Here is an 11,026-nt window from a genome sequence, read left to right as displayed (position 1 = left end):
TGAACGAACTAATCAGACCTTGGAAACTTATTTAAGGTGTTTTGTTTCTGCTGATCAGGATGACGGGGTTACCTTTTTGCCGCTGGCCGAGTTTGCGCTTAATAATCGGGCTAGTTCTGCTACCTTGGTTTCTCCTTTCTTTTGTAATTCGGGGTTTCATCCTCGTTTTTCCTCTGGTCAGGTGGAACCTTCTGATTGTCCTGGAGTGGACATGGTGGTGGATAGGTTGCATCGGATTTGGAGTCATGTGGTGGACAATTTGAAGTTGTCCCAGGAGAAGGCTCAGCAGTTTGCTAATCGCCGTCGCCGCGTGGGTCCTCGACTTCTTGTTGGTGACTTGGTGTGGTTGTCTTCTCGTTTTGTTCCTATGAAGGTCTCTTCTCCTAAGTTCAAGCCTCGGTTCATCGGTCCCTATAGGATCTTGGAAATTCTTAACCCTGTGTCGTTTCGTTTGGATCTCCCGGCATCGTTTGCTATTCATAATGTGTTTCATCGGTCGTTGTTGCGGAAGTATGAGGTACCTGTTGTTCCTTCTCTTGAGCCTCCTGCTCCAGTGCTGGTGGAGGGAGAATTGGAGTATGTTGTGGAGAAGATCTTGGATTCTCGCGTTTCCAGACGGAAACTCCAGTATTTGGTCAAGTGGAAGGGTTATGGTCAGGAGGATAATTCTTGGGTGGTTGCCTCGGATGTTCATGCTGATGATTTGGTTCGCGCTTTTCATAGGGCTCATCCTGGTCGCCCTGGTGGTTCTCGTGAGGGTTCGGTGACCCCTCCTCAAGGGGGGGGTACTGTTGTGAGTTCTGTTTTTGGGCTCCCTCTGGTGGTTACTGATGGTACTGGGTGACTTGTCTTTCCTGGGTTTCTGGGTTCCACCTGTTCCATCAGCATATGGGAGTTTCCTATTTAACCTGGCTTTGCTGGCATTTCCTCGCCGGTTATCAATGTATCCAGTGTGTCTTGTTACCTCTGCTCCCTGCTCCTAGAACCTTCTGGACAAGCTAAGTTTGGATTTTCCTGTTTTGTGTTTTGCTTAATTTGGTTTTTAGTCCAGCCTGCAGATATGTGATTCTCTGCTGCTGGTTGCTCTAGTGGGCTGAAATTGCTTTTCATGTACCATGAGTTGGCACATGAGTTCAAGTAATTTCAGGATGGTTTTTTGAAGGGTTTTTCGCTGACCGCGCAGTTCACTTTTGTATCCTCTGCTATCTAGCTTTAGCGGGCCTCATTTTGCTGAAACTGTTTTCATACTACGTATGTGCTTTCCTCTCATTTCACCGTCATTATATGTGGGGGGCTGCTATTTGCTGTGGGGTATTTCTCTGGAGGCAAGAGAGGTCTGTGTTTCTTCTGATAGGGGAAGTTAGATCTTCGGCTGGAGCGAGACGTCTAGGATCATCGTAGGCACGTTCCCCGGCTACTTTTATTTGTGTGTTAGGTTCAGGGTCGCGGTCAGCTCAGGTTCCATCGCCCTAGAGCTTGTTTGTATCTGTGCTTGTCCTTTTTGTGATCCCCTGCCATTGGGATCATGACACTCTTGCCCCTGAGATAGGGCCAACAAAGTTTTCTCAGCTTGATCCACAGAATTAGGCTCATCATACAATAACCCCAATGCTTGAAAGAAAGAATCAACATTAAGCAAAGCAGGATTGCCAGATTCCAGGGAAAATGCCCAATCCTGTGGGTCACCACGCAGCAGGGATATGATGATTTTAACCTGCTGACTGGGATCACCAGAGGACCGGGGTCTCAATGCAAAAAACAGTTTACAGTTATTTTTGAAACTCAAAAATTTGGATCTGTCACCAAAAAATAAATCAGGAGTGGGAATCTTAGGTTCTAATGCAGGAGTCTGAACAATATAATCCGAAATACCCTGTACCCTAGCAGGAAGCTGATCCACACGAGAAGCTAACTCTTGAACATTCATGTTAGTACTAGGTTCCTCAGCCACCCAGAGATTAAGAGGGAGGAGAAGACAGATAAAACTGAAGAAAAAAAATGGCTCAAGACCTTTCCTCCCTTCTTCTGAGATGCATTTAACTCATTGTTGGCCAGTTGTACTGTTATGTTCAGGTGGCCTTGGAGCAGCATGAAATGACCTTCGCTGGAGCAGTGGTAACTATACTGACCGCAAACCCTGATCCTATCACCGCAACTAGAAGTAGCCGTGGGGTGTGCCTAACCAGACCTAGACACCTCGACACAGCCGGAGAACTAAATATCCCTAAAGATGGAAATAGGAAAACTCTCTTGCCTCAGAGTAGACCCCCAAAGGATAGACAGCCCCCCACAAATAATGACTGTGAGTAGGAGAGGAAAAGACACACGCAGACTGAAAACAGGGATAAGCAAAGGAGGCCACTTCTACCTAGAAAGGAAAGGAAAGAACAGGATACTATGCGGTCAGCATAAAATACTACAAAATATCCACAGCAGAAAAATACAAAAACTCCACCACCTAACTAAAGATGTGAAGAGTATATCTGCGACTCCAGCGAATCCAACTAGACTGAGAAAAACATCAGGCACAGTCTAGCAGGAACAAAATAGAAACAAGATAGCACAGAAAATAAACACACAGCAGTGTGTCTAAAACAAAATGAAGCAAACACTTAACTTTGCCGAATTGGCAGCAAGCAGGAGAGGCCAGGCAGGACCAACACTTCCAAAGGAACAATGGACAACTGGCAGGGACTAAAGAGTCCTGCAAAGCTATATACCCCAGTCAGCTTTGCAATTAGCAGATTGTTGTGAATTCTGTGGCCAAGCTCCCTCCTGTGGTCGAGAGTGGTACTTTGGCTAGTTCTGTCTATGGGCTTCCTTTGGTGGATGAGAGTGGTACTGCGGCTTCTGAGTTTCCTTCCTCAGGTGATGAGGTTAAGTCGTTAGGTGCTGCTCTATTTAACTCCACCTGGTGCTTTGATCCTGGCCTCAAGTCGGGCCTCACTTTGCTAAATCTATTTCATCTCTGTGTTTGTATTTTCATCTTACTCACAGTCATTATATGTGGGGGGCTGCCTTTTCCTTTGTGGAATTTCTCTGAGGCAAGGTAGGCTTATTTTTCTATCTTCAGGGCTAGTTAGTTTCTCAGGCTGTGCCGAGTTGCATAGGGAGCGTTAGGCGCAATCCACGGCTACCTCTAGTGTGGTGTGATAGGATTAGGGATTGCGGTCAGCAGAGTTTCCACGTCTCAGAGCTCGTCCTTTGTTTTTGGTAATTGTCAGGTCACTTTGTGTGCTCTGTACTTCAATGTCCATTGTGGTTCTGAATTACCTGTTCATAACAGTACTGGAGGCCCAAAGTACTAATGCTTCTCAATAGAGGGAAAAGAGAAGTTCTGAGACCATTTTTTTTTCTTTGCACTGTGTTCTGTCTTTCTTTTCCCCTTTACATCAGGGTGGTTCAGAACACAGGTGTGGACATGGACATTCAAGGTCTGTTCTCTTTGATGGATAATCTCGCTATAAATGTACAGAATATTCAAGATTTTGTGGTTCAGAATCCTATGTTAGAACCTAAAATTCCTATTCCTGAGTTATTTTCTGGAGACAGAGCTAAGTTTTTGAATTTTAAAAATAATTGTAAACTATTTCTGGCTTTGAAAACCCGCTCCTCTGGTGACCCAGTTCAACAAGTTAAGATCATTATTTCTTTATTACGTGGCGACCCTCAAGACTGGGCATTTTCCCTTGCGCCAGGAGATCCTGCATTATGTAATATTGATACGTTTTTTCTGGCGCTCGGATTGCTGTACGACGAACCAAATTCAGTGGATCAGGCAGAGAAAAATTTGCTGGCTCTGTGTCAGGGTCAGGATGAGATAGAGATTTATTGTCAGAAGTTTAAAAAGTGGTCCGTGCTCACTCAATGGAATGAATGTGCGCTGGCAGCTATTTTCAGAAAGGGTCTCTCTGAAGCCCTTAAGGATGTCATGGTGGGATTTCCTATGCCTGCTGGTCTGAATGAGTCTATGTCTTTGGCCATTCAGATCGGTCGACGCTTGCGCGAGCGTAAATCTGTGCACCATTTGGCGGTATTATCTGAGCATGAACCTGAGCCTATGCAGTGCGATAGGACTTTGACCAGAGCTGAAAGGCAAGAACACAGACATCATAATGGGCTGTGTTTCTACTGTGGTGATTCCACTCATGCTATCTCCGATTGTCCTAAGCGCACTAAGCGGTTCGCTAGGCCTGTCACCATTGGTACTGTACAGTTGAAATTTCTTTTGTCCGTTACTTTGATCTGCTCTTTGTCTTCCTATTCTGTCATGGCATTTGTGGATTCAGGCGCTGCCCTGAATTTGATGGACTTGGAGTTTGCTAGGCGCTGTGGATTTGTCTTGGAGCCCTTGCAGTGTCCTATTTCATTGAGAGGAATTGATGCTACGCCTTTGGCCAAGAATAAGCCTCAGTATTGGACCCAGCTGACCATGTGCATGGCTCCTGCGCACCAGGAGGATATTCACTTTCTGGTGTTGCATAATCTGCATGATGTGGTCGTGTTGGGGTTGCCATGGCTACAAGTCAATAACCCAGTATTAGATTGGAAATCAATGTCTGTGTCCAGCTGGGGTTGTCAGGGGGTACATGGTGATGTTCCATTTCTGTCTATCTCCTCATCCACCCCTTCTGAGGTCCCAGAGTTCTTGTCTGATTATCGGGATGTATTCGATGAGCCCAAGTCCAATGCCCTACCTCCGCCTAGGGATTGTGATTGTGCTATCGATTTGATTCCTGGTAGTAAGTTTCCTAAGGGTCGACTGTTTAATTTATCTGTACCTGAGCACGCCGCTATGCGGAGTTACGTGAAGGAGTCTTTGGAGAAGGGTCATATTCGCCCGTCATCGTCGCCATTGGGAGCGGGGTTCTTTTTTGTGGCCAAGAAGGATGGTTCGCTGAGACCTTGTATTGATTACCGCCTTCTAAATAAAATTACGGTCAAATTTCAGTACCCCTTGCCGCTGCTGTCTGATTTGTTTGCTCGGATTAAGGGGGCTAGTTGGTTCACCAAGATAGATCTTCGTGGTGCGTATAATCTTGTGCGTATTAAACGGGGCGATGAATGGAAAACAGCATTTAATACGCCCGAAGGCCATTTTGAGTACCTGGTTATGCCATTCGGACTTTCTAATGCTCCATCAGTGTTTCAGTCCTTTATGCATGACATCTTCCGAGAGTACCTGGATAAATTCCTGATTGTATACTTGGATGATATTTTGGTCTTCTCGGATGATTGGGAATCCAGGTCAGAATGGTGTTCCAGGTCCTGCGTGCTAATTCTTTGTTTGTGAAGGGGTCAAAGTGTCTCTTTGGTGTTCAGAAGATTTCATTTTTGGGGTTCATTTTTTCTCCTTCTACTATCGAGATGGACCCTGTTAAAGTTCAGGCCATTTATGATTGGACTCAGCCAACATCTCTGAAGAGTCTGCAGAAGTTCCTGGGCTTTGCTAATTTTTATCGTCGCTTCATCGCTAATTTTTCTAGCATTGCTAAACCGTTGACTGATTTAACCAAGAAGGGTGCTGATGTGGTCAATAGGTCTTCTGCTGCTGTGGAAGCTTTTCAGGAGTTGAAGCGTCGTTTTTCTTCTGCCCCTGTGTTGTGCCAACCAGATGTTTCGCTTCCGTTCCAGGTCGAGGTTGATGCTTCCGAAATTGGAGCAGGGGCTGTTTTGTCGCAGAGAAGTTCTGATTGCTCGGTGATGAAACCATGCGCCTTCTTTTCCAGGAAATTTTCGCCTGCTGAGCGAAATTATGATGTTGGCAATCGAGAGTTGCTAGCCATGAAGTGGGCATTCGAGGAGTGGCGTCATTGGCTTGAAGGAGCTAAGCATCGCGTGGTGATCTTGACTGATCACAAAAACTTGACTTATCTCGAGTCTGCCAAACGGTTGAATCCTAGACAGGCTCGTTGGTCGCTGTTTTTCTCCCGTTTTGACTTTGTGGTTTTGTACCTTCCGGGCTCTAAAAATGTGAAGGCGGATGCCCTGTCTAGGAGTTTTGTGCCCGATTCTCCGGGTTTGCCTGAGCCGACGGGTATTCTCAAAGAGGGGGTGATTTTGTCTGCTATCTCCCCTGATTTGCGGCGGGTGCTGCAAAAATTTCAGGCTAATAGACCTGACCGTTGCCCAGCGGAGAAACTGTTTGTCCCTGATAGGTGGACGAATAGAGTTATCTCTGAGGTTCATTGTTCGGTGTTGGCTGGTCATCCTGGAATCTTTGGTACCAGAGATTTGGTGGCTAGATCCTTTTGGTGGCCGTCTCTGTCGCGGGATGTGCGTTCTTTTGTGCAGTCCTGTGGGATTTGTGCTCGGGCTAATCCCTGCTGTTCTCGTGCCAGTGGGTTGCCTTTGCCCTTGCCGGTCCCGAAGAGGCCTTGGACACATATCTCTATGGATTTTATTTCGGATCTCCCCGTCTCTCAAAGAATGTCGGTCATTTGGGTGGTTTGTGATCGCTTCTCTAAGATGGTCCATTTGGTGCCCTTGTTTAAATTGCCTTCCTCCTCTGATTTGGTGCCGTTGTTTTTCCAGCATGTGGTTCGTTTACATGGCATTCCAGAGAACATAGTTTCTGACAGACGTTCCCAGTTTGTTTCGAGGTTTTGGCGAGCCTTTTGTGCTAGGATGGGCATTGATTTGTCTTTTTCCTCGGCTTTCCATCCTCAGACAAATGGCCAGACTGAACGAACCAATCAGACCTTGGAAACATATCTGAGATGTTTTGTTTCTGCTGATCAGGATGATTGGGTGTCCTTTTTGCCTTTGGCTGAGTTCGCCCTTAATAATCGGGCCAGCTCGGCTACTTTGGTTTCGCCGTTTTTCTGCAATTCTGGGTTCCACCCTCGTTTCTCTTCAGGGCAGGTTGAGTCTTCGGACTGTCCTGGTGTGGATACTGTGGTGGATAGGTTGCAGCAGATCTGGACTCATGTAGTGGACAATCTGACTTTGTCCCAGGAGAAGGCTCAACGTTTCGCTAACCGCAAGCGCTGTGTGGGTCCCCGACTTCGTGTTGGGGATTTGGTTTGGTTGTCATCTCGTTATATTCCTATGAAGGTTTCCTCTCCTAAATTTAAGCCTCGTTTCATTGGTCCATATAGGATTTCTGAGGTTCTTAATCCTGTGTCTTTTCGTTTGACTCTTCCAGCTTCTTTTTCCATCCATAACGTGTTCCATAGGTCATTGTTGCGGAGATGCGTGGCACCTGTGGTTCCATCTATTGATCCTCCTGCTCCGGTTTTGGTTGAAGGGCAATTGGAGTATATAGTGGAGAAGATTTTGGATTCTCGTGTTTCGAGACGGAAACTCCAGTATCTGGTTAACTGGAAAGGTTATGGTCAGGAAGATAATTCCTGGGTCTTTGCCTCTGATGTCCATGCTGCCGATCTGGTTCGTGCCTTTCATGTGGCTCATCCTAGTCGGCCTGGGGGCTCTGGTGAGGGTTCGGTGACCCCTCCTCAAGGGGGGGGGGTACTGTTGTGAATTCTGTGGCCAAGCTCCCTCCTGTGGTCGAGAGTGGTACTTCGGCTAGTTCTGTCTATGGGCTTCCTTTGGTGGATGAGAGTGGTACTGCGGCTTCTGAGTTTCCTTCCTCAGGTGATGAGGTTAAGTCGTTAGGTGCTGCTCTATTTAACTCCACCTGGTGCTTTGATCCTGGCCTCCAGTCAATGTTCTAGTATTGGTCTTGCTTCCTCCTGGATCGTTCCTGTGGCCTGTCTATCCTGCATAAGCTAAGTTTTGCTTGTGTTATTTTGTTTGCTATTTTTTCTGTCCAGCTTGCTATATTGGTTTTTCTTGCTTGCTGGAAGCTCTGAGACGCAGAGGGAGCACCTCCGTACCGTTAGTCGGTGCGGAGGGTCTTTTTGCCCCTCTGCGTGGTTGTTTGTAGGTTTTTGTGTTGACCGCAAAGCTATCTTTCCTATCCTGGGTCTATTCAGTAAGTCGGGCCTCACTTTGCTATATCTATTTCATCTCTGTGTTTGTATTTTCATCTTACTCACAGTCATTATATGTGGGGGGCTGCCTTTTCCTTTGGGAAATTTCTCTGAGGCAAGGTAGGCTTATTTTTCTATCTTCAGGGCTAGTTAGTTTCTCAGGCTGTGCCGAGTTGCATAGGGAGCGTTAGGCGCAATCCACGGCTCCACTAGTGTGGTGTGATAGGATTAGGGATTGCGGTCAGCAGAGTTTCCACGTCTCAGAGCTCGTCCTTTGTTTTTGGTAATTGTCAGGTCACTTTGTGTGCTCTGTACTTCAATGTCCATTGTGGTTCTGAATTACCTGTTCATAACAGCAGATACACCTGTCCAATCCTGCAGTCCAGGCACAACTGCATTACCCTCTACAACCACCGGAGGGAGCTCAAAAGCAGAATTCACAACACATGCAATATCAGTATATTAATTATATATTTTTTCTCTTTGTTCCACAGCACCGTCGGGAGCACTTGGGAGCCTGCAGCAGAGTTGAACCCTTCTGGGGTGATCCCTCAGGAGTCCGCCACTGCGGGACACTTCGACAGTCCCGGCCCCTCTGCACCTTCCCAGCCTTCCCTCACATCTGATCCCTTGGTCCCATCCACCAGTGCTGGAGCATCCTTACCGGCTGCGTTGCTTGAATCTGCTGGTGAGGAAATAGCTTTTCCTTTACCCCATCCCTCTGATGCTGCCACCTCTAGTACACCTGTGGCTTAGGGGTGGCAGCACCAGAGGGGTCAGGTACAAAGCTATGCGCACGAGTTTTTGCACCTGAATACATGCTTCCAGAACTGTCTAAAACTTTTGTTGGAGCAAATTGCCGTAGGTTTCAATTTGATAAATAAAAGCATTCTCAAGTTGCTTACACTTCTCCAACTGATGCATTCAGATGCAAGTCAATCACCGAACCACACTTTTTTCCAGTTGGTACTCAAGCGCATGGATAAGCTATCTCCTGATCAGCAGATGAAAGTACTGCAAATCATGCCAGTCTACTCTAGCGCTTGATACCTCACCACATCTGCCCCCTGCTGCACTTGCCCCCCCTCCAGCCACTGTCCCTCCCTCTAGCCACTACCAGCATCCTGCCCCTGCCCCGCATCCTGCCATTGCCCCATACCAGCATCCTGCCCGTGCCCCATCCCAGCATCCTGCCCCTGACCCGTACGAGCATCCTGCTCGTGCCCCGTCCTAGCATCCTGACCCCTACCAACATAACGCCCGATACCAATTCCCATCTACATCTTCTGCAACTCCTCTCCCTGCCCACTATCACCAGTCTCCTTCACCCATCATGTCACTATCCCAACCCTCTTCTCCACTGATCACCTCTTCTGCCTCCCAATCCATCCACTACACCGCTGCAATCTTCCAAATTCAAAATACAACTCCCAGTTTCATGTCCACCCGTTCTCTTTCTTTCTCCACCCCTTCACAGCTACCTACTGATCCTTCACCACCACCACCACATTCCTCTCTCTTCACTCTCACTGTCGAAGTGTCACAATCTGACAGCCCCTCCAGCAATATCTCCACCCCAAACTATGCCAACTTATAAAAGTTATTTTTGTTTACATTTTTTTTAATAAAACTGTTTTGTTTTAAAAAAAATTGTATTTTATTTATAAGGTATAGTTAAATACGTTGGGTAAAACAAGGTTTAATAATGTCGTTATAGGTTAAATACTTTGGGTACAACCCAAACAGGTACACAACTTGGGTAAAAGAAGGTAAAATACTTTGGGTACAACCCAAACAGGTACACAACTTGGGTAAAAGAAGGTAAAATACTTTGGGTACAACCCAAACAGGTACACAACTTGGATAAAATAAGGTTAAAGGTTAAATACTTTGGGGGCATCACAAACAGGTACACAACTTGGGTAAAATAAGGTAAAATACTAAGGGTTACAAGGTCCAAGACAAATTGTTCATCCTGCCAGTCTATCTTCCTTCAGGTGAAATAAAGTATTCTGCAAATTTGTCCCTCATTCGGGAAACTGACACAGAACTTCTATACGTAATCTTGTGATAATCAGCCAAGGTGGTTTCTTCTGAGTGGTCTTCAATGGAAATATGTTTCTTGCATATCACATAATTGTGCAGGACAACACACGCTTTCACCACCTCGTCAACAGTGTCAGTCTTCAAGTTTATAGCTGTTAATAGAACTCGCCATTTGGCAGTCAAAATTCCAAAAGCGCACTCCTCCATTCTCTGTGCTCATGTGAGGCAGTAATTAAAAATTCTTTTAATTTACGTTAATCCACTACTGGAGCAGGGTTTCAGTAGGTGTTCCAATAGTTGGAATGCTTCATCCTCCACACAAAAAAAAGGCATTGGTGGCCCAGAGGTTTGAGGCAGTGGTCTTGGGGGGGGGAATTGGAAGGTGTTTCCATACGGATGATGCCCCTTTGCAGACAATTTGAAAATTTGGGAACTATTGGAGCGGCCATACGCCCCAATATCCACCGCTATAAATTTGTATTCCGCATCAGCGATGGCCATCAGCACAATGTAGAAGTATTTTTTATAGTTGAAATATTCTGAGCCAGAACCAGCCGGTTTCACGATGCGGATATTTTTCCCATCCACTGCACGCAAGCAATTGGGAAACTGAGACACTGTTAGGGCTAGCGGAACGCACCAAATAATTAAATATATATAATAAGGTGCGTTCGCAGCCCGGGGTCCACCATGCAGAGATGGAACCTGCTGCTAAGTAATGACAGACTATATGGCAGTACAATGAGGATACACACATGGGTTAACTTCACCCTGTAAGAAGAAAGCGATCCCTGTTAAGTCACAGGGTCGCGGTACCACACAGAGAGCGCAAGCAAGGAACCACAGAACTCTATCCCAGGACACAGGATTAGAGTTAGTGTAGACCTCTTGCGATCGACACCACAATTGGGGTATCAGAGGTAACTTATATGCACAGAAGTGCATGCTGTGCCACACTAGCGGACGCCACTAACCACCCAGACTTGGGTAAGGTAAGCGCTCTAATAGCGCACGGCGCTGCACTGGCGGTCACAGCAGTTAGACGC

Source organism: Ranitomeya imitator, chromosome 4, assembly GCF_032444005.1.
Source record: "Ranitomeya imitator isolate aRanImi1 chromosome 4, aRanImi1.pri, whole genome shotgun sequence".
Classification (NCBI taxonomy): Eukaryota; Metazoa; Chordata; class Amphibia; order Anura; family Dendrobatidae; genus Ranitomeya; species Ranitomeya imitator.
The sequence above is the reverse complement of the archived record's forward strand: the minus strand, read 5'-3'. Positions refer to the sequence as shown.